This window comes from Bos indicus, chromosome 9, assembly GCF_029378745.1.
Source record: "Bos indicus isolate NIAB-ARS_2022 breed Sahiwal x Tharparkar chromosome 9, NIAB-ARS_B.indTharparkar_mat_pri_1.0, whole genome shotgun sequence".
In the NCBI taxonomy this organism is placed as follows: domain Eukaryota; kingdom Metazoa; phylum Chordata; class Mammalia; order Artiodactyla; family Bovidae; genus Bos; species Bos indicus.
The window spans coordinates 66,557,419-66,577,525 of record NC_091768.1 but is presented as its reverse complement, the minus strand read 5'-3'; the positions used below and the strand labels follow the sequence as shown (position 1 = coordinate 66,577,525).

The following is a 20,107-nucleotide window of genomic DNA, read 5'->3' as shown; positions in this document are numbered from 1 at the left end:
CTCTGAGTTCTGTTATATTCAACATATAATGGCTCACAGTGTGAGCTACTTCTAGTCTAAATAAGTGCTTAAGACATATCTCAGGGTGATTAATGACTTTGTGGGAAAGGTAAACACAGCATTTTGTAGATTGGAGACCAGGACAAACCAGTCTGATTCTGTTCCCTTCCCTGGCCTCCTGGCCCTGGTCCCCTTCCTGGATTATTCTTGTTGCTGATTAGAAGTCTCCATGCTTTTTTCTGTAGAGTATGTTGGGGTGTAACAGCAGCACTGACCTGAAATCAGGAGGTTTGTATTGGAACCAAGGATAGTACATTGTCTCTAATACGTTTTGATGTATTATTAGATGTTATTATTATTATGTTAGATGTATCTCATTATCACAGCCTGTAAAGAATTTTTTCCCCCATGTTTTTCTCAGCCAGTGTATTAGATACTGTCTGCAATCTTTTGTATGTTTGGTAAGTATTAGACAGTGATGTTCTCTTTCAAGTGTTTGATAATAATAATGAATAGACTAAAGCTCAAGACCGAGCTCTGTGGCTTTGTGCAGGATGGCTTCTTTCTGCTTGATAGCAATGCATTTATCACCTCTTTTTCCAGTATAGAGGTGAGACTAGTCAGAAAGTGACATCATTATGTTATTTTCTATCCCTCAATTCTGCACATTGCCCATAAAGGTAGTACAATAGATTTTACAAAAAATGCTTTAATGAATTATGGGCAAATTATGAACTGCATCATTTCCTTTATCTATTATTCTTGTACTTCTAGCTTTTCTTTGGAATTACTCAGAAAATATTCGTTTAAATATTAATAGAATTTCACTGAGGACTTAGAAGCATTGATTTGGAGGGCTTTTTAACTCAATTTGTTAAGTTTGTCAAGTAATGGGACTGTGTTTGTCCTTGTGTTCGTGTATTACGCTCATTTTTATTATTCTCAGTGTCAGCAAATAGCACATGGGATCATTCAGCTGTTCATTCAACAAATAGTTTTAAGTACTAGAAAGGAAATCATATACTTCTCCAAGTTTTCTCCATAACTTAAGGGTATAATTTATTTGGACTAGGGGGCTGGAATTAATTCAAGATTGCTATTAATTTAAGCCTAAGCTATTGACTGAGGTCATTTCATAAATCATGGTACAGTGTTATTCTAACCACACAGAAACTAATGTCTGTTCTTTCCTCAACCTTCACTCCTTTGGCCAGGAGTCTGTTATGAGCTAGCTGCCAAAGCTCAACATCAACTTTCCACCCTAGTTATTGATCTCATTTCAGAATCAGTCTCTGTATTACTATTGCTAGTCAGGGTCAGCAGGAATATTGTTTTGAGAGAGCTGGTCACACATTTCATTAGGTAAAATACGATTGTTCTGACCACTTTTCTTTTTAAATTGATTCGCAGTGTTTTGCCAGAGCTCTTGCAAGCCTGTTCTCTAATAGAGGACAAAAGATAACCATTTTCTTAGATAGTTTTTCATCATTTTGTTATCTCAATCTGAAAGTGGCATGCATTGACAGCTGTTCCTACTGTTAATGTGTTATTTTCTTTTGTCAATGTACTGAGACTGACTTTTATTTGAAGGGCTCATGCAAGTGACCTTGGATTAGACTTCACAGGTAGTATTTCTTAAACTTAGCTCCAAGGTAAACTTCCTATGTTTCCTTTACTGAGTTACTTATTTTCCCCCTCAATCAACTGAAGCAGACGGCTGTTTTCACCTTAGTGAAACTCTTCTTTCAGGTTCACACTCTTGTGCCATACTGTAAGAAATAGACTTTCCAGGCAGCAGATCATGCACTGTCTTTCAGTTAGAGAAGATTTAAAAAAAAACTTTTCTAAAGAAATCTCTATTCCTGTGGTATTATTGCCCTCTGCAACGAAGGGGTACCCAAGTGGACATGGTCAGATCTTTTTAAGGCAATAGTCCTTAATTCTTATTAAAGTATATAGGCTCCTTATACACAATTTCTTAAAATTTAGAGTTGTTGAAACATGTGTGTGTGTGCATTTAAATGGCATTGTTGAATAGTTTTATGCCATAGTCCTTTTCAGGAAGGGAACAGTCTTGAACTCATTGGAGCCCATGATTTGGAGAAATAATATTTGAGGAAGATTGCTTAAAAGGTAACTGATCCTTTTTATCTCTAGGTTCCCATATTATCTAAAATCTATCTCCAAATCAAACCAGATCTTCAGAGACTAGCACAGGAACACATCAGCTTTTCTCCCAAAGAAATTGTTTTATTGAATTAAATTACACTGGGAACTGCATGTTGCATTTATTGCTAGAAAGCTGAGAACCAATTTATGGCTCTCTAATATGAAGTATATAAATTTTATGGTAAAAATATATGAGCTTTATTTCTGGCTCTGATATCTTTATTCTCATTTTTCTCTTTCCCTCTGATTTTACACTTGTGGAGTTTTCTTGTGGCTAATGTATCCTTTCAGCTACTTTTAGTCTTTTCTAGAAAAGAAAGGAGACAGATCTAAATAAATACATATAAAACATCTGTAAGTGGAAAAGAATAGTTATGAAAGAAATAAATTTGTTTTCTTTTTGAACTTCTCTTGAACTTCTGTGTTTAAATACAGTATTTTTGCTGCCTTAAATAAGATGTACTGGTAAATGCTGTTAGTAGACATAAGTAAATTTGTGTTTAAATTACTCACAGATATCATAAAACTTTACATATGTTGCCTTGAGCAGAATCTTATGCACTTGTGTATTCAATAATTTAGTACATTGGCATTTGTAATTAAGATGTAGTATCTCATAATAACAAATTATTTTAATATTTATTTAATATTTAATTGATGCTAATTGAATATTTAATATAGTTTTAAAGGTTTACGTGTATTATTACACTGGTTAAATTCTACAAAGGAGACATTGCTTATATATAATACCCCCATTTTGGAAGCTTGATTGGTTTTGGTTTGTCTGAAAGAACAAAGAAAAATATATCGTGTGCAAAGAAAAATACAATACTTAATCTGGAAAGAACCTGGAGCATTGCTTATAATATGTCAGATGTAGCAAGTTGTCGTTTTAGCCCAATGAAAAATTAATATCTAAGGGTACCTTAGAAAGCATTTTGTCCAGCCAGCTTTCTCCTTTTATAGGTGAAAACAATTTGGGGCCTAAATTTGCCACATTTGTGATATTGTACAATGAATTAGTGACAGTGGGATTTAAAGTCCTAACTTTCAATAATAAGTGCCCTTTGTATTGTGTCGTGTCTTCCATTGTTGTGGTTTATTTTCATTCCAGAACATTCGGATATTAAGTCCCCATGTAAAGTCTACTCATTGAACCATGCTTACCTCCTGCCATAGAGTTGAGTAATCTAATCCTATTCCCTGTGATTACCATCAGAAATGTCAACTCCTGGTTTAGTATTTTTCTCCTTTCAGTCCCTCACTATTGTAACCATTCCTAAAATTAATGCACTGCCCTCACTTACCAATTTATTAGTTCTTTTCTCTTTACAAACAAATACAGATGGGGGCTATAGGTACTTGAACCCTTCTTTACCCTTTTTAGGTAACATTATGGAACTTAACCGTTGGTTATAAACAAAGACACAAAAATTCCACAGATAAATAAAAATATACAGTAAACCATCTTAGGGCTATGAACATTCTGCTTCACATTAAAAAAAGTAAACAGAAATATATATAGAAACAATTCTTGCAGTGTTGCATGCAAAGTAAGAGCACAGGCTTCAGAACCATTTGAGTTCATTTACTGAGCTCTATGATATTAGTCCTGAGTTTGATCTCTGGGTTGGGAAGATCCCCTGTGGGAGGGCACGGCAACCCACTCTAGTATTCTTGCCTAGAGAATCCCCATGGACAGAGGAGCCTGGCGGGCTACAGTCTGTGGGGTCACAAAGAGTTAGAGACGACTGAGTGACGAAGCATAGCACAGCACAGCACGTGAAATTAGTCAACATTTGTGAAGCTTAGTATCTTAACCTCCAAAATAGATTTAATACCTGCATCTTAAGTGTGTTGTTAGAAAATAAAATGAAGCAGTGTCACGTACTGCACACGCTATTGAAACGCATAGTAATGTAGATGGTAAGTGTTCACACTAGCGTCTGATGTATTGCAGTCACACAGATTTACTTATTCTTCATTGGGGAAACAGGAGCATAAGAGAGCTTATGGTGTAAATGAATTGATAGTATTCCAACGTGCTTTCAAATGTGATTCTGTTGAATAATTTTAGTTATCAGACCTCAGCATCAACAAAAGGGCCAAGTTCACTCATACTGCTTTTGTTGGTTAGCTTAAACCAGAAATTGCCTTTTAACTTTTTTCATGATAATTGAAAATGATACAGACAGATATTTACTTTATCTAAGTGAAATCAGGCTATTTCACTTACTACTCTTTCCATGAGCTGGCCTACAAATTTAATGGTGAGACAAGCTACTTGTGACTTTTAGAAGGTATTTCTGAATCATCTGTTTGGACCCAGAATAAAATGCTTTCAAATCTATTTCTGTGATGACCAGTGGAACAACCTGGGCTTTTTATTTGAGTGTGAATGCCAGTGATTTCCTCTGCAGACCTATCTGCCAATGGGACAGACATAATTTTAAATTTATTTAGGGGAATTGTAAGCCCCAGTAAGAGTTCACTATGGCTGGATAGTAAATTTGAAAATGATCAAGAATTTTCAAGTTATGTTTTTAATAATTACTGAGATGTCTTTATAGGGTCATAGTAATAATTTACTTAACGGAGTATTTGATTATAGTTGTAGTTTTCTGATTTTTGTAAAATGACAGTTTCTTTAGGCGATGAAAAATGTTTCATTTATCAGAGACAAAGTCTAGGCAGGGAGATTATACCCTCTGGTATCCTAGGAATGCACTTCTTTTAGGAAAATAAAACAGTAACAATTTGGTAATGCAATTTAAAACATCTTATTTATTTGAGATTGTAGGTCATTATTATTTGAAATAGTGGGTCTATTCTATTGGCCAACATTTTAAAAATTATAATTGTATTGTAAAGTCAAGTCAAGTGAAGTCGCTTAGTTGTGTCCTACTCTTAGCGACCCCATGGACTGTAGCCTACCAGGCTCTGAGGAGCCTCTCAGTCCATGGAATTTTCCAGGCAAGAGTACCGGAGTGGGTTGCCATTTCCTTCTCCAGGGGATCTTCCCAACCCAGGGATCGAACCTGGGTATCCCACACTGCAGGCAGATGCTTTACCGTCTGAGCCACCAGGGAAGCCTATAATTGTATTGTAAAAGTAGAATTTAAACATCAAGCAGAGTACATCATGTGAAATTTAAACGTCATGGAGAATGCATTATGTGAAATCCTGGGATGGATGAAGTACAAGCTAGAATAAAGATTGCTGGGAGAAATATCAATAACCTCAGATATGCAGATGATACCACCCTATGGCAGTAAGTGAAGAACTAAAGAGCTTCTTGATGAAAGTAAAAGAGGAAAGTGAAAAAGCTGGCTTAAAACTCAACATTTAAAAGACTAAGATCATGGCATCCAGTCTCATCCCTTTATGGCAAATAGATTGGAAAACAGTGGAAAGTGACAGACTTTATTTTCTTGGGCTCCGAAATCACTGCAGATGATAACTGCAGCCATAAAATTAAAATACACTCGCTTCTTGGAAGAAAAGCTATGACCAACCTGGACAGCATATTAAAAAGCATAGACGTTACTTTGCTGACAAAGGTCCATCTAGTCAAAACTATGGTTTTTCCAGTAGTCATGTGTGGATGTGAGAGTTGGACTGTAAAGAAAGCTGAACACCGAAGAATTGATGATTTTGAAATTGTGGTGTTGGAAAAGACTCTTGAGAGTCCCTTGGACTGTGAGGAGATCCAACCAGTCAATCCTAAAGGAAATCAGTCATGAATATTCATTGGAAAGACTGATGCTGATGCTGAAACTCCCAGTATTTTGGCCACCTGATGCAAAGAACTGACTGGAAAAGACCCTGATGCTGAGAAAGACTGAAGGCAGGAAGAGAAGGGGATGACAGAGGATGAGATGGTTAGATGACATCACCGACTCGATGGACATGAGTTTGAGTAAGCTCTGGGAGTTGGTGATGGACAGGGAAATCTGGCATGCTGCAGTCCATGGCTTTGCAAAGAGTCGGACACAACTGAGCGAATGACATGAGACGTTAAACATTTGCCTTTTACAAAATAGGAGCTTGATTTTTAGTGGTTTATGTTGTTTTTACTCTTACTGTAATATATTCAATAAACTATGTTCACTAATAATTTAAAAAGGAACCGTGGCTTATCTGTATATATAAGTTTATAATAATAGTTTTAAATTTTATTCACTGCATTATTGTTATTCATTTTGACAGTGAGAAGAAAGCTTGTAAAGTTCATACTATTGTGGGACTCTTGAGACATTACAGTAGTAAATTGCTTCTTTTGCATTGATTAATATTTCATGTATCCTTACTAGAATTCTTCTTAACTGGGTATTCCATGAGTGTATTCAAGGGAGATGATTCTAGATAGTCTTGTAACCGAAATGCATGACTGTTTTTCCATTTCACACAGACATCCTTTGGTCTAGAGTTCAATATTAAAAGTGATTATAGCCGAAGACAGTGCATGTTAGATTGTAAATTTGAAGGAGTTGTGAAGACTCAGGTTTAAAATCTGGGTTCTTTGTATAACTAAGTTGTCCAATTTTGATCTTCTGCTGCTTGTAAATTTAATTTTACATACTTCATTAAGGTAGAGAATGTATGATTTTGAAACAGTGAGATTTGGGACTTCACAAAGATGAAATACTACTGCTTCCTGAAATACTTGAGATATTCTTTAATGTCATACTAAAATTCCATTGTTTATTATTTTTAACTTATATTTTCATGATTAATCCATGTGTGGTTAAATCCCTTATAATCAACATATGCAAAACTTTATGATTGATTTTAGAGTTCTTGTTTTAGAAGACTGAATTGTTAATATAATTAAGGGTGCTGTTAATATTCCAATACTTATTTCCCTAATAAACTTGCAATTAAACCTCTCAGTTTGATATTAAGTTTAAGTGCATTTGTTCCATCTTTCCATCAAATAGAATGAATAAACATGTGAAGTTTGCTAAAAGCACACAGCATTGGCCAGAGATTATATAATAATAGTCTTGGAAGAGAACCAGAGATATTATAACCACAGTTCACTGACTATGAGTAATGATTTCTTCAAAGTTGAGAACATGGTGTGCTAGTGTTTTTTGAATCCTTAGACTTTGATCGAGGAGGGGGGCTTCAGAGCTTAGGCCAAGGTGCCAATAGAGATTTGCACCTGATCAGACCTTTCTTTCTTTTTTTGTTTTGAGTAGATAATAGGTGCTTCTGCCAGAAAACCAGATGAAAGCCTAGCAGGGGAGATTACTACATTAGTTTTATCAGCTACCTTTCAGCTATGGCTATTATAAAGCTGATAACAGGGTGGGGGTGAATGAAATCATCTGTTTTCAACCTCCCTGTGGTGCTTTCATCATGATTTGTTTAAGTACCAGGAGGACCATGTCTACAGTTAGGACACCTGGTCGGGCCCCCTCTCCATCGCTGTCAAAGTTTAAAGTGCTTAACTAGTAATCACTGCTCTGAGTCTAAGGCAATAGGGTACCATGTTTCGTTTGGTTTTAACTTGGCAGCTGCTGTGGCTTCTTTGGCACCTGGTCCTCTGCCAGCCATCTCAGTTACCTTGGATTAACTTCAGATGAGTTTTTTTTTTTTTTTTTTGAAATTTGTCTTTCTCCCACTGTTATCAAGGCAAAAGGTTGCAGTTTCTGTTCTCTTCCTCCATAGACTGTAACACTAAGGCAGGCTTGTGTGTGTGTATGTGTTTTCTTTATAATTTCTTTCAAGGCTGTCCTTGATGATAAGGATTTGAATGAAGGATGTCTTCCTTGCCACAAGCTGACAAGGGCCACCTGATGCAAAGAACCAGCTTATTGGAAAAGATCCTAATGCTGGGAAAGATTGAGAACAGGAGAAGAGGGTGACAGAAAATGAAATGGCTGGATAGCATCACTGACTCAATGGACATAAGTCTGGGAGATAATGAAAGACAGGAAAGGCTGGTGTGCTGCAGTCCATGGGGTCGCAAAGAGTTGGACATGACTTAGCGACTGAACAACAATAAAAAACAAAGCAAGAGCTGGTTTCTTTGTTGCCTGACTGGTTCAGTGATTCCTGTATGACAAGATTTGTTTTGTATGACAAATTTGTTTTATATGACAAAGCCATTTGTATGACAATGGCTACATTTAAACAGAATGCTTCCTGGGATGGTTTTACTTCTATTTTTTGAGTGCAGAAATAAATTAAAAATTTCCTTAGTAGCATTTTAAATAAATGTGTACTGTTTAAATACTCTTTAACTACTCTTCAAAAGCGCATTCTAAAAGTTAAGACTCCTGGGTGTTCATATTATACATTCCATAGAGACATGTGTATATATGATGTTTTTGAGTTTTCTGGCATCTGTACCATATGTGGAAATGCACAGAATGCCTCTCTGATGTGAAGTGCGTTTAGTTTGTAGCATGTTGGCTCTTCTATTAGTGTTTACTAATTACTTATGCTCATTGCATATAGTTTTGTAAAGTAGGGGAATGAATGTTAAGTATATTGATCTTTGAGCCAGTTGAACTCAAAGTTGTAATACTGAAATCTTTTGAATCCAGTTTAACCTATATGCTTCTCTTTATTTTTTATCTGAGAAAAATATGATGTTGCAATTTAGACATTTTCTAAGGTTTCCTCAGTACTGAAATTTTAGATGACTTGAAATATAATTTTACTATTTAAAAGGATTATGCTGTGTGCTGTGCTTAGTCGCTCAGTCATGTCTGACTCTTTGCGACTCCATGGACTGTAAGCCACCAGACTTCTCTGTCCATGGGGATTCTCCAGGCAAGACTACTAGAGTGGGTTGCCATGCCCTGTTCTAGGGCATTTTCCCAGCCCAGAGATCGAACCTAGGTCTCCTGCATTGGATTCTTTACTGTCTGATTCTCCAGGGAAGCCCAAGAATACTGGGGTGGGTAGCCTGTCCCTTCTCCAGGGGAACTTCCTAACCCAGGAATCTAACCAGGGTCTCCTGCATTGCAGGCAGATTATTTACCACTGAGCTACCCAGGTAGTCCTAAAATGATTATATTTATACAGTAATAAGTTTGCATTTTTTTTCATAATGTATGATTGACATCATCATGATTTGTTGGTGTCAGAAACTACCCAACTTACAGCATCATTCCTATGGGAAAGCCTAATGCTCTTTACAGCTATCTGTAAGATGTGGTTTCTGGGAAACCCATCATGGGCCAAAAGTAAAGGCTGCCTGCTATGGGTTAAAGATAATTGACTAGAAAGTAGATTCAGTGGAAGGGAAAGTTAATTCATTTAAAGACTTTTCTTGTTGCCACCGAGAATGCTAAATTGATTTTGCCTTATTGCATAGAAAAACTGCATCACATTCATTATACCGGAGGAGTTACTTTTGGAGAATATATTGCCTTTTAGTTGCTACATCAATGATTTTAAGATACTTAAAAAACAACGATCCCAAATTTAACATCTGCCCATTCTTTTTTTTTTTTTTCATCTGCCCATTCTAATCCCTAGGACTTATGCAGGTGGTAAAAGAAATGTAAATAAAGAAAGATTTTGCATAACTGTAGCTGGCTACTTTATACTTTCAGTTATCAATAGTTTAGGTCTTAACTGTTTATATTTACTCTTTATACTCCAACTGTGTCCAATTTTTGTGTTTATATCAGTACCACATCATTCTCATAATTTCTCTAGTTGGAAATGTTGCAGTTGAAACTGACTCAACTTTATCATAACCCAAACTACTCTTCATTTTTTCATGATAGAATCAGTTTTTGAATTGCATTGTCTTTGTCATGTTTCATGTCTGGGTTACATTCTTTATTGCCACCATTACCTAGATTTCTATATGTCATTCTCTTGATTAACTGGCCTATCCGGCATCAATATCCACATTAGGGCATCCTGCAAACTGGCTTTGAAGCATCAAAACTGTATGCCTGTTTTTCTGGCCCCTCTAATCATACCCTTTGCTTTTGAACTGTGGTGTTGGAGAAGACTCTTGAGAGTCCCTTGGACTGCAAGGAGATCCAACGAGTCCATTCTGAAGGACATCAGCCCTGGGATTTCTTTGGAAGGAATGATGCTAAAGCTGAAACTCCAGTACTTTGGCCACCTCATGTGAAGAGTTGACTCATTGGAAAAGACTCTGATGCTGGGAGGGATTAGGGGCAGGGGGAGAAGGGGACAACAAAGGATGAGATGGCTGGATGGCATCACTGACTCAATGGACATGAGTCTGAGTGAACTCTGGGAGTTGGTGATGGACAGGGAGGCCTGGCGTGCTGTGATTCATGGAGTCGCAAAGAGTCGGACACGACTGAGCGACTGAACTGAACTGAACTGAATCATACCCTTTAATTGTCACCTTCTTTTGAGCCATTCCAGCCTCACCTCTGTGTTTCAACATATCTATGTAGCTACATCTACATAACCCACATAATGTCTTTTTGTACCTTCTCCCTGTACCTTCTTTTTGTACCTTCTCTTTGTACCTTCTTCTCTTTTTGTGTTTCACCCTGTCTCTGGCTTCTTGATTGTTGAGTGAATGAGTGATAGTGGCTCCGTAGTGTCTGATTGTTTGCGACCCCATGCGCTGTAGCCCGCCAGGCTCCTCTGTCCATGTAGTTCTCCAGGCAAGAATACTTGAGTGGTTTGTCATTTCCTTTATTGGTGGGATTGTCTGTATTTTAGGTTTGTAGCCAAATGTCCTGCTGTATTGCCCGATGTTATAGATAGGTACTTTTCAAATTTATTTTTTCTTCTGTTGAGCACAGGATTCATGTTTTCTACTGTAACCTGTCTTCCCTCTATTGTCTTGCTCATTGCTGGGCACAGAATTAGTTGCTAAAATTAGGAATTGCTGCTTAAACCCTTAACTCAGTTTAAGTACTTATATATTTTTTATTTATGCTATCTAATGATATTTGTTTCACAGATATTTACCTATTCAGAACACTCTTAGTTTTAGTAGTTAAAATATCACATAATACTTTTTATACATGTAATTTAGAAATTTAGTTTTCATGTATTTTCAGTGACAGGTTTACAGCATTTACTTGTAGCTGTTGGCTTACAATTAGTCAATTTCATTCTTATTCTAATAATGAGAAATTAATGAATTTAATGAATGGACTAGTTACAAATTTTTGCAGGACAGCAATATTCCAATTTTTTTTTTTTTTTGAAATAAAATTGACAGACTCCGGGATTTTAGAGTTGAATATTAGAGGGCATTTTACTAAACTTCCTTTGTTTTATCAAAGGGAATAAATCCCTGCCCTCTGGAACTTTTCTGGAACTAATTAACCCTGAGCTTGTGAGCTTAAGACACTTACCACGTTACTCCTGTCTGGTTCTAACTTGACAATGAAATTACTGATTGATATGGTCTCTTTTTTTCTGTCTATAACATCAGAGAGATAGCTTGTACATATGATTTTCATGAGTGTAGAAGTACAAAAAATGACTGAAGAAGATCAAAGATAAATGTCACAAGTCATCTTCAGTGACTTCATATTTATATTTTATTGGTGGAAAGAAAATGAAAATACTAATGACTGTTTCCTTCAGGAATGTTAACATACAGTTCTCTCTTTCCTGTCAAGGTAAGGAAAGAAATCTGAAAAGTATCTCTCAAGGCAGTACATTAAATCTTTTACTTTTGTTTTTCAAGTCATTAATAAACATTTGAATTATCTTATTTTGTCTTTAGAAAATACATAGGTAGCAAAAAAAATGAAATAGTAAGAATAGATTGAATATACTGAAAATATTTTGCTTTAGATGACATTTGTATTTAAAGAGGACTTAGGACTCCAGATAAAGGACTGATTTAGGGGTAGATGATCATATTATTGTACTACAGTAATTTAACTAGAGCCATTATGTTTTGGAGATTGTAAAACAAATGAATTGTTAAAAATAATTTTACTGTTCACTGGGGCACAGTGATTATTACAGAATAACGATAGTTTCTATCCGTAATGCAGTTGGCAAACACAGTAAATTGCTTTACTCTTTGCATGTCTCTGATGCTTTGCCTTTCTGTATATGGACCCTGATTCCCAGGAAGACTGAAATCAAGTATTTCTAACAGTTCTCTGTCTTATATAAACTTTAATTAATGATTCTCTCACTTTCTTTGTGTTTTTTGCTTCCTCTTATGTAAGAAATATGTCTTTTTGTGTTCAATAATGGATGACCCTTGAAATTTAGTGACAAATGTGGGTTAATTTAAGTCATCATCATCAATTTAACGGGCACCTCTAGCAATACGTTTTTCATTTTTAAAAAATTGTAGCATGAAGCAAAACATGTTTCTCTGGGGAACAGCATTGATTATTAGATAATCACACACCTCTGGGCATAAGACTGGAAAGGTATAAACAAATGTATCCATTCCTTTGACACAGTGATTATTTCATAGCAACTGAGTACTTCATTCCAGTCTTCCCTGCCACTACTATCTCATTTTCCTGTTACTCTATTAGACTGAAAGAGGAAGAATAGAAATTTTCTAAGGTGCTAAAACACGATGCTGATAGTTTTATGATGCTTCAGTGTATATTTCAGCCGAACTGTACATTTCCTTATAATCACAAGAAGATCAGAATGGTCCATTAACCCAAGTAGTCTGAAAATAGATCTATTTAAGCTCTTTTATTTCATTTATTTATTTATTTATTTAAGCTCGTTTCTAGTTAGACTTACCAGATATATTTTCATAAATCTCAATTTTTAACTTATATACTATTGCTATTGACAGCTTTGATGTGCACTCTTGCGTGTGTATATTTGCACCATCCTTAGGATATTTAAGCAAGAAATGAATATTTTACTTAATGTTTCAGAGTCTGTACATAGACATGGTTCCAAGACCACAGACAAGGGAGTTTTATATGTTTTTTCTACTAACTGTGGAGTCTTGTGGGTTGTTTGGTCAACTGTTCAGTACAAACTTTTCAGGGGAAGATGTTTTGTGACTTGTAGGTAGTAGCTATATGTTGGAGGAAGAGTTATACACTTTTAATGAGCATGGACTTTGGGATTAAATCCAGTTAGAGTAAAATCCCAGCTGAATCACTTGCTTTCTTTTTGCTTATACAACTTATTTATTGTGTCTAGACCTCAAATTTGTTCAAAAGTGCCTAAGGTACTGTCTGGCAAATAAGTGTTCAGTGAGTAGTAGTTCTTTGTTTTTCTGTCTCGTGTTTGCCATCATGTTCGTAACTTTGGTTGGACTATGTGCTTTGGATGGTTAGGTAGGTCGGATGTAGTGGTTAACAGCTTTGTAGAGAGACAAAAATAAAGACACCCAGGCATTGTTCTATCCCTGTGGATAACATGAATTGATCAAGAGATTCCTGAAATCCTGAAAGGTCATTGTAAATGTTTCTTGTCAGCATATTGGAGGTCTTTCCTGAGAGCTGTAGGAAGCCTCACTGAAGCCATGACCTTTCTTAACTGGACTCTAATCAGAAGTAAAGAATGTAATGAATGCCTATTCCATGTTAGAATAGTTCACATGTTATCATGAGATCTCCTTCAAATCAGCTCTGTGTTTGAGAGAATGAATAAGGCATATGAGAGGTTCATGAATTCTCACATAGTAAAATCATGACCCAGGACCCCAGCTTAGGTGGGTCAAGGCTGAATTATAAACCTAGTCATGGCTTTCTTGGGTTTGTGTGTTTTACATATATGTGGCCACATGTTTTTATTTTCTGTTTTTATTATGGATGTGAAAAACAAATATAAATAAAGGAGAGAGATCTTTGCTCCTTTGAAAGGCGTAAGTTTTAAATAATACAGTAGTTAATAGGTTTTGGTGCAGTAATCAATTATAGAAGAATAAGGGAGAGAGAGAACATAAAATATTTCATACTTTATTGACTGACCTAAGTAACTTCCATTCTTATAAATTGGTTTTAGAAATGCATCACAGTTTTGCCTGTTCAAAGATGCATTTATGGCATGTAGATGAATCAGAGACTTTCTTCCTTTTACCATTTACTTTGTAAAGACTCATCACTGATATTGATTTGTTATTTTCTGGGTATGCATTAATCTGTGGATATTTTGTTTCTGCTTGTTCCTGAAAACCTGTATATCAAAAGTATCATTTAATTAGCTGTACTGTTATAATATTAATAACATAATAGCCAATCTTATAATAAATTATAAAATGTTTCATTTTGCTATTTGATAATCTCTAGAACAGAGTGCGATCTAATTTTCAGGTGAACTGCTTAGCAATTCTGCCCCCAACCTCAATTACAGTCTTCTGTATACCTTCATATGCTACTTTAATTTCATGTTTTCACTTAAATCCACAGGCAAGCCCTGTTGGTTAAACAAACTTGGAAATGCTTGGAAGCATTGTTTGAAGGAAGCATATAAAAGCTTCTGTGTTGAGACCTGGTTTAGTACAAGATTATTTTATTTCTTGCACTCTGTATGCCTTGCCTAAATTCTTCCCTTTAGTATCATTTTGTTCTTACTTGTGTAATCACTACCCTGGTCTTCCAGACATGTTGCCTTCCCTCCTGGTGAAACAGAATCATAATTCTAGAGAGACGTTACAGATATTACAGTTCAATGATTTAATTTTATAGGAGAAAACATTATGACCCAGAGAGAGTGACCCAATATCACCTGTCAGTGGCATAATCAGGATTAGATCCTGGCTCTGATTTCTGAAACCAGTGTTCTTTAGCTCATATATAACTGTATAGACCTTTTGAGTGTATTTAAGTTTTGACTGTTAGGCGAGCACATTATTTAATTTTTCTCAGCTTCAAGATATGACTATTAATAACTGTGCTACCTACCTTGCAGCTCTTTTGTGTGGAACAAATAAAAGAAAGTGCATTGAGGTACTCTACGTTATGGTTCTTAGCAATGATGACTTGCAAATTTAGTGCACTTTATAGCCCTTCAAGTTTGCTGTTAATCTGTGGTAGAGAAAAGATGCCCTTATGGAAAGAGCAGGACAGCGTATATCACCATTTATATGATATCATTGTTTAAAATACCAGGTTGTTTTTCTATAAAGGAAAGATTATTTCTTTAATCTTGGTTTTTTAAATTAATTTTATTTATTGTAATTGGAGGCTAATTACTTTACAATATTGTGGTAGTTTTTGCCATACATCAACATGAATCAGCCATGGGTGCGCATGTGTCTTCCCGTCCTGAAACCCCCCAGTCACGTCCACAACTGGGTGTTGCTTTGGCTCCATCTCTTCATTCTTTCTGGAGTTATTTCTCCACTGATGTCCAGTAGCATATTGGGCACCTACTGACCTGGGGAGTTCATCTTTCAGTGTCCTATCTTTTTGCCTTTTCATACTGTTCATGGGGTTCTCAACACAAGAATACTGAAGTGGTTTGCCATTCACTTCTCCAGTGGACCACATTTTGTCAGAACTCTCCACCATGATCTGAGCCACAGGGGCTGACTGTGGCTCAGATCATGAACTCCTTATTGCCAAATTCAGACTTGAAGAAAGTAGGGAAAACCACTAGACCATTCAGGTATGACCTAAATCAAATCCCTTGATTATACAGTGGAAGTGAGAAATAGATTTAAGGGCCTAGATCTGATAGATAGAGTGCCTGATGAACTATGGAATGAGGTTCGTGACATTGTACAGGAGACAGGGATCAAGACCATTCCCATGGAAAAGAAATGCAAAAAAGCATAATGGCTGTCTGGGGAGGCTTTACAAATAGCTGTGAAAAGAAGAGAAGTGAAAAGCAAAGGAGAAAAGGAAAAATATAAGCATCTGAAAGCAGAGTTCCAAAGAATAGCAAGAAGAGATAAGAAAGCCTTCCTCAGCGATTAATGCAAAGAAATAGAGGAAATCAACAGAATGGGAAAGACTAGAGATCTCTTCAAGAAAATTAGAGATACCAAGGGAACATTTCATGCAAAGATGGGCTCGATAAAGGACAGAAATGGTATGGACCTAACAGAAGCAGAAGATATTAAGAAGAGGTGGCAAGAATACACAGAAGAACTGTACAAGAAAGATCTTCACGACCCAGATAATCACAATGGTGTGATCACTGACCTAGAGCCAGACATCCTGGAATGTGAAGTCAAGTGGGCCTTAGAAAGCAGCACTACGAACAAAGCTAGGGGAGGTGATGGAATTCCAGTTGAGCTATTTCAAATCCTGAGAGATGATGCTGTGAAAGTGCTGCACTCAATATGTCAGCAAATTTGAAAAACTCAGCAGTGGCAACAAGACTGGAAAAGGTCAGTTTTCATTCCAATTCCAAAGAAAGACAGTGCCAAAGAATGCTCAAACTACTGCACAATTGCACTCATCTCACATGCTAGTAAAGTAATGCTCAAAATTCTCCAAGCCAGGCTTCAGCAATACGTGAACGGTGAGCTTCCAGCTATTCAACCTGGCTTTAGAAAAGGCAGAGGAACCAGAGATCAAATTGCCAACATCCTCTGGATCATCAAAAAAGCAAGAGAGTTCCAGAAAAACATCGATTTCTGCTTTATTGACTATGCCAAAGCCTTTGACTGTGTGGATCACAATAAACTGTGGAAAATTCTTAAAGAGATGGGAATACCAGACCACCTGACCTGCCTCTTGAGAAATCTGTATGCAGGTCAGGAAGCAACAGTTAGAACTGGACATGGAACAACAGACTGGTTCCAAATAGGAAAAGGAGTTCATCAAGGCTGTATATTATCACCCTGCTTATTTAACTTCTGTGCAGAGTACATCATGAGAAATGCTGTGCTGGAAGAAGCACAAGCTGAAATCAAGATTGCTGGGAGAAATATCAATAATCTCAAGTATGCAGATGACATCACCCTTATGGCACAAAGCGAAGAAGAACTAAAGAGCCTCTTGATGAAAGTGAAAGAGGAGAGTGAAAAAGTTGGCTTAAAGCTCAACATTTAGAAAACAAAGATCAAGGCATCCGGTCCCATCACTTCATGGCAAATAGATGGGGAAACAGTGGACACAGTGGCAGACTTCATTTTTCTGGGCTCCCAAATCACTGCAAATGGTTACTACAGCCATGAAATTAAAAGACTCTTGCTTCTTGGAAGGATGGTTATGACCAACCTAGACAACATATTAAAAAGTGGAGACATTACTTTGCCAATAAAGGTCCCTTGGGTCAAGGCTTGGTTTTTCCAGTGGTCATGTATGGGTGTGAGAGTTGGACTATATAAACAGCTGAGCACTGAAGAATTGATGCTTTTGAACTGTGGTGTTGGAAAAGACTCTTGAGTGTCCTTTGGACGGCAAGGATAATCCAGCAAGTCCATCCTAAAAGAGATCAGTCCTGAATATTCATTGGAAGGACTGATGTTGAACCTGAAACTCCAATACTTTGGCCACATGATGCAAAGAACTGACTTATTGGAAAAGACCCCGATGCTGGGAAGGATTGAAGGCAGGAGGAGAAGGGGATGACAGAGAATGAGATGGTTGGATAGCATCACCGACTCAATGGACATCAGTTTGAGTAAACTCCAGGAGCTGGTTATGAACAGGGAGGCCTGGCATGCTGCTGTCCATGGGGTTGCCGAGTCGGACATGCCTGAGCGACGGAACTGAACTGGACATCTAGGTTGCTTCCATGTCCTAGCTATTGTGAACAGTGCTGAAATGAACATTGAGGTACATAGGTCTCTTTCAGTTTTGGCTTCCTCAGTGTGGACAGCAATGGGATTGCTGGGTTGTATGGCAGTTCTATTTCCAGTTTTTTAAGATATCTCCCCCTGTTCTCCAGTGACTGTACTAGTTTGCATTCCCACCAATGGTATTAGAGGTTTCTCTTTTCTTTACACTGTCTCCAGTGTTTATTGTTGTAGACTTCTTGATGGCAGTCATTCTGATCAATGAGAGATGGTACCTCATTGTGGCTTTGATTTGCATTTCTCTAATAAAGAGTGATGTTGAGCATTTTTCATGTGTTTGTTAGTCATCTGTATGTCTTTGGAGAAATGTCTGAAAAATATGGAATGCTTCATGAATTTGCATGGCAGTCATCCTTGTGCAGGGGCCATGCTAGCTTCTGTATTGTTCCAGTTTTAGTTTATGTGCTGCCCCAGTGAGCACTAAATCTTGGTTTTCTTGTTAGCAGTGGATAACTAGCTTGGTATTCCAATATTGCCACCGTAAGCATGTTTGTCCAGTTGGAAGAGAAGTTTCAGGAAACCACCAACCATTATTTTCATTTATACTTTAACTCACTCTTCCCTGATTCTTCACAACATGTTGGACAGATTTCATAATTTGTGATCATTTTCAGTTATTAAAATCCCGGTCAGTCCAGTTTAAGTGTGCGTGCTCAAATTTTGCTTCCCTCCCCTCCACTCATTCTCACCTAGACTTGCAGTTGAGCTTTCAAAGGAGAGAAGTCAGTACACAGTTAACTGTTTCTTTTGTCTTCTTGCCAGTACATGATTGGAAGTGGACACAAAGGAGGCAGAGATCTTTTTCCTTAGTTGGACCTATGTTAGCTGTCAGGAGCAACCCCTGATTTTACTCTGAGTTTGTTTCTTTTATAGCTGTGCAAAAACTGCCTTGTACTGGCTCACACAGGCTGATTGTTAAATATTCAGAAATTTTGTGATCTTGCTGTTAAAGTAACCATTACTAATTGTGTTATATAAGTGAATTATGCTAAAAAAGAAAATTATAAATACTTAAAACTGATCACTTCCTAATTAACTTGCTTCATTTTATTGTCTATACTCTTGATGTTTATCTTTTTATGGTACAAAATACCATATAGATGATAGTATGCTACTGCATGTCTCTTCCCACTCTGCATTCAGTAACTTAGCATTTGTAGCTTGAGATTGGCCACGGTGGGAGTATTTTCACCACTGAAATAATACGTGTCACAAACCAGAATCTGTCGTCTTTCCTGCTTTCCCAGTAAATTGTGGAAAATTTACCAACATACTACTGGGGTCACCAAATTATGGTTCTTTCTGGTCCCTTCTGTTACCACCACAGCGAGTGTCCCTCCACTAACAGTCTCCTCTTCATTCTTAGGTGATTTTTTCCAAATTCTTCTGACAGCTTCTTCATAAAGCATTAACCTCCCCCCAGCCACCCTTGGAGCCATTTGCCTTCTAACAGGTACTCCCAGTACTGATGAGTGATTCCTCTAGAACCTTCTTTCTATTTGGCCTTGGAAAAGTTCCCATGGAGTAAGCCCCTGCTTCTCCTGCCTCACAGAGGTAGGAGTGCCCATTATGGACTGTAGTACATTACTCTCCCTTGTGAGATCAGCTGGGGGTCAAGGTAGTAGGCCCTATAAAGCTGGACCTACCACTGCTCAGCAAACCCTGAAGGAAGATAGGCTGTAATTGTTTATGAATTATCTAGAATGCTGTGTACTTTAGGACATTTTTTGCCTTTGGCTTAGGACAGTTACAACTTCATGCAAAACAAAGAAGTACCAGTTCATCTCCTATTGTAAAAAGACTAAATTAGCCAAAGTATTTTGTATTTTTTTGTTATTTCACAAAATAGACTGTTGATGTTGATGTTTCATATTGACATGCAAACTAAATGAAGTAAAATGTGGATATTCCTATCATAGGCCCTGCTCTTAAACTGATTATCTAAAGCAACTGGCAGTTTAGATGATTTGGGGTAAAGTATCTGTTTCTGTTTTCTTCTCTGGCATGCCACCCTCATAGCCAATAAGCAGGAATAGTTTTATCTTTTTTAAAGGAAAACTCAAATACTATCATTTCTTTTCCTTGGGAAGTTAGTATTCTCTTTGTACATGGATATTTAATGTTTCTCAAAGTATTCACTGCTATAAAAAAGGGTTCAAAAATTTAGGATTGTTAAGACATTGATATTGATGATTGACATCTGTATTTTAGCTTAAGACTTAGACTCTAAATCGGATTCCCTTAAGATAAAATCCCCTTTAAAGGGGATAT

At 36.9% G+C, this 20,107-nt stretch overlaps 1 protein-coding gene and 1 non-coding gene across 7 annotated transcripts in view; one reads left to right on the top strand and one right to left on the bottom strand.

Moving 5' to 3' along the window:
• The window catches only part of PTPRK (protein tyrosine phosphatase receptor type K), a 612,566-nt gene that overhangs the window by 269,612 nt on the left and 322,847 nt on the right, over positions 1–20,107 (top strand). The gene's annotated exons all lie outside the window — the stretch shown is intronic.
• Positions 18,150–18,257, bottom strand: LOC139185061 (U6 spliceosomal RNA). The gene has a single exon (XR_011568643.1). It is a non-coding gene; the product is annotated as a U6 spliceosomal RNA (small nuclear RNA).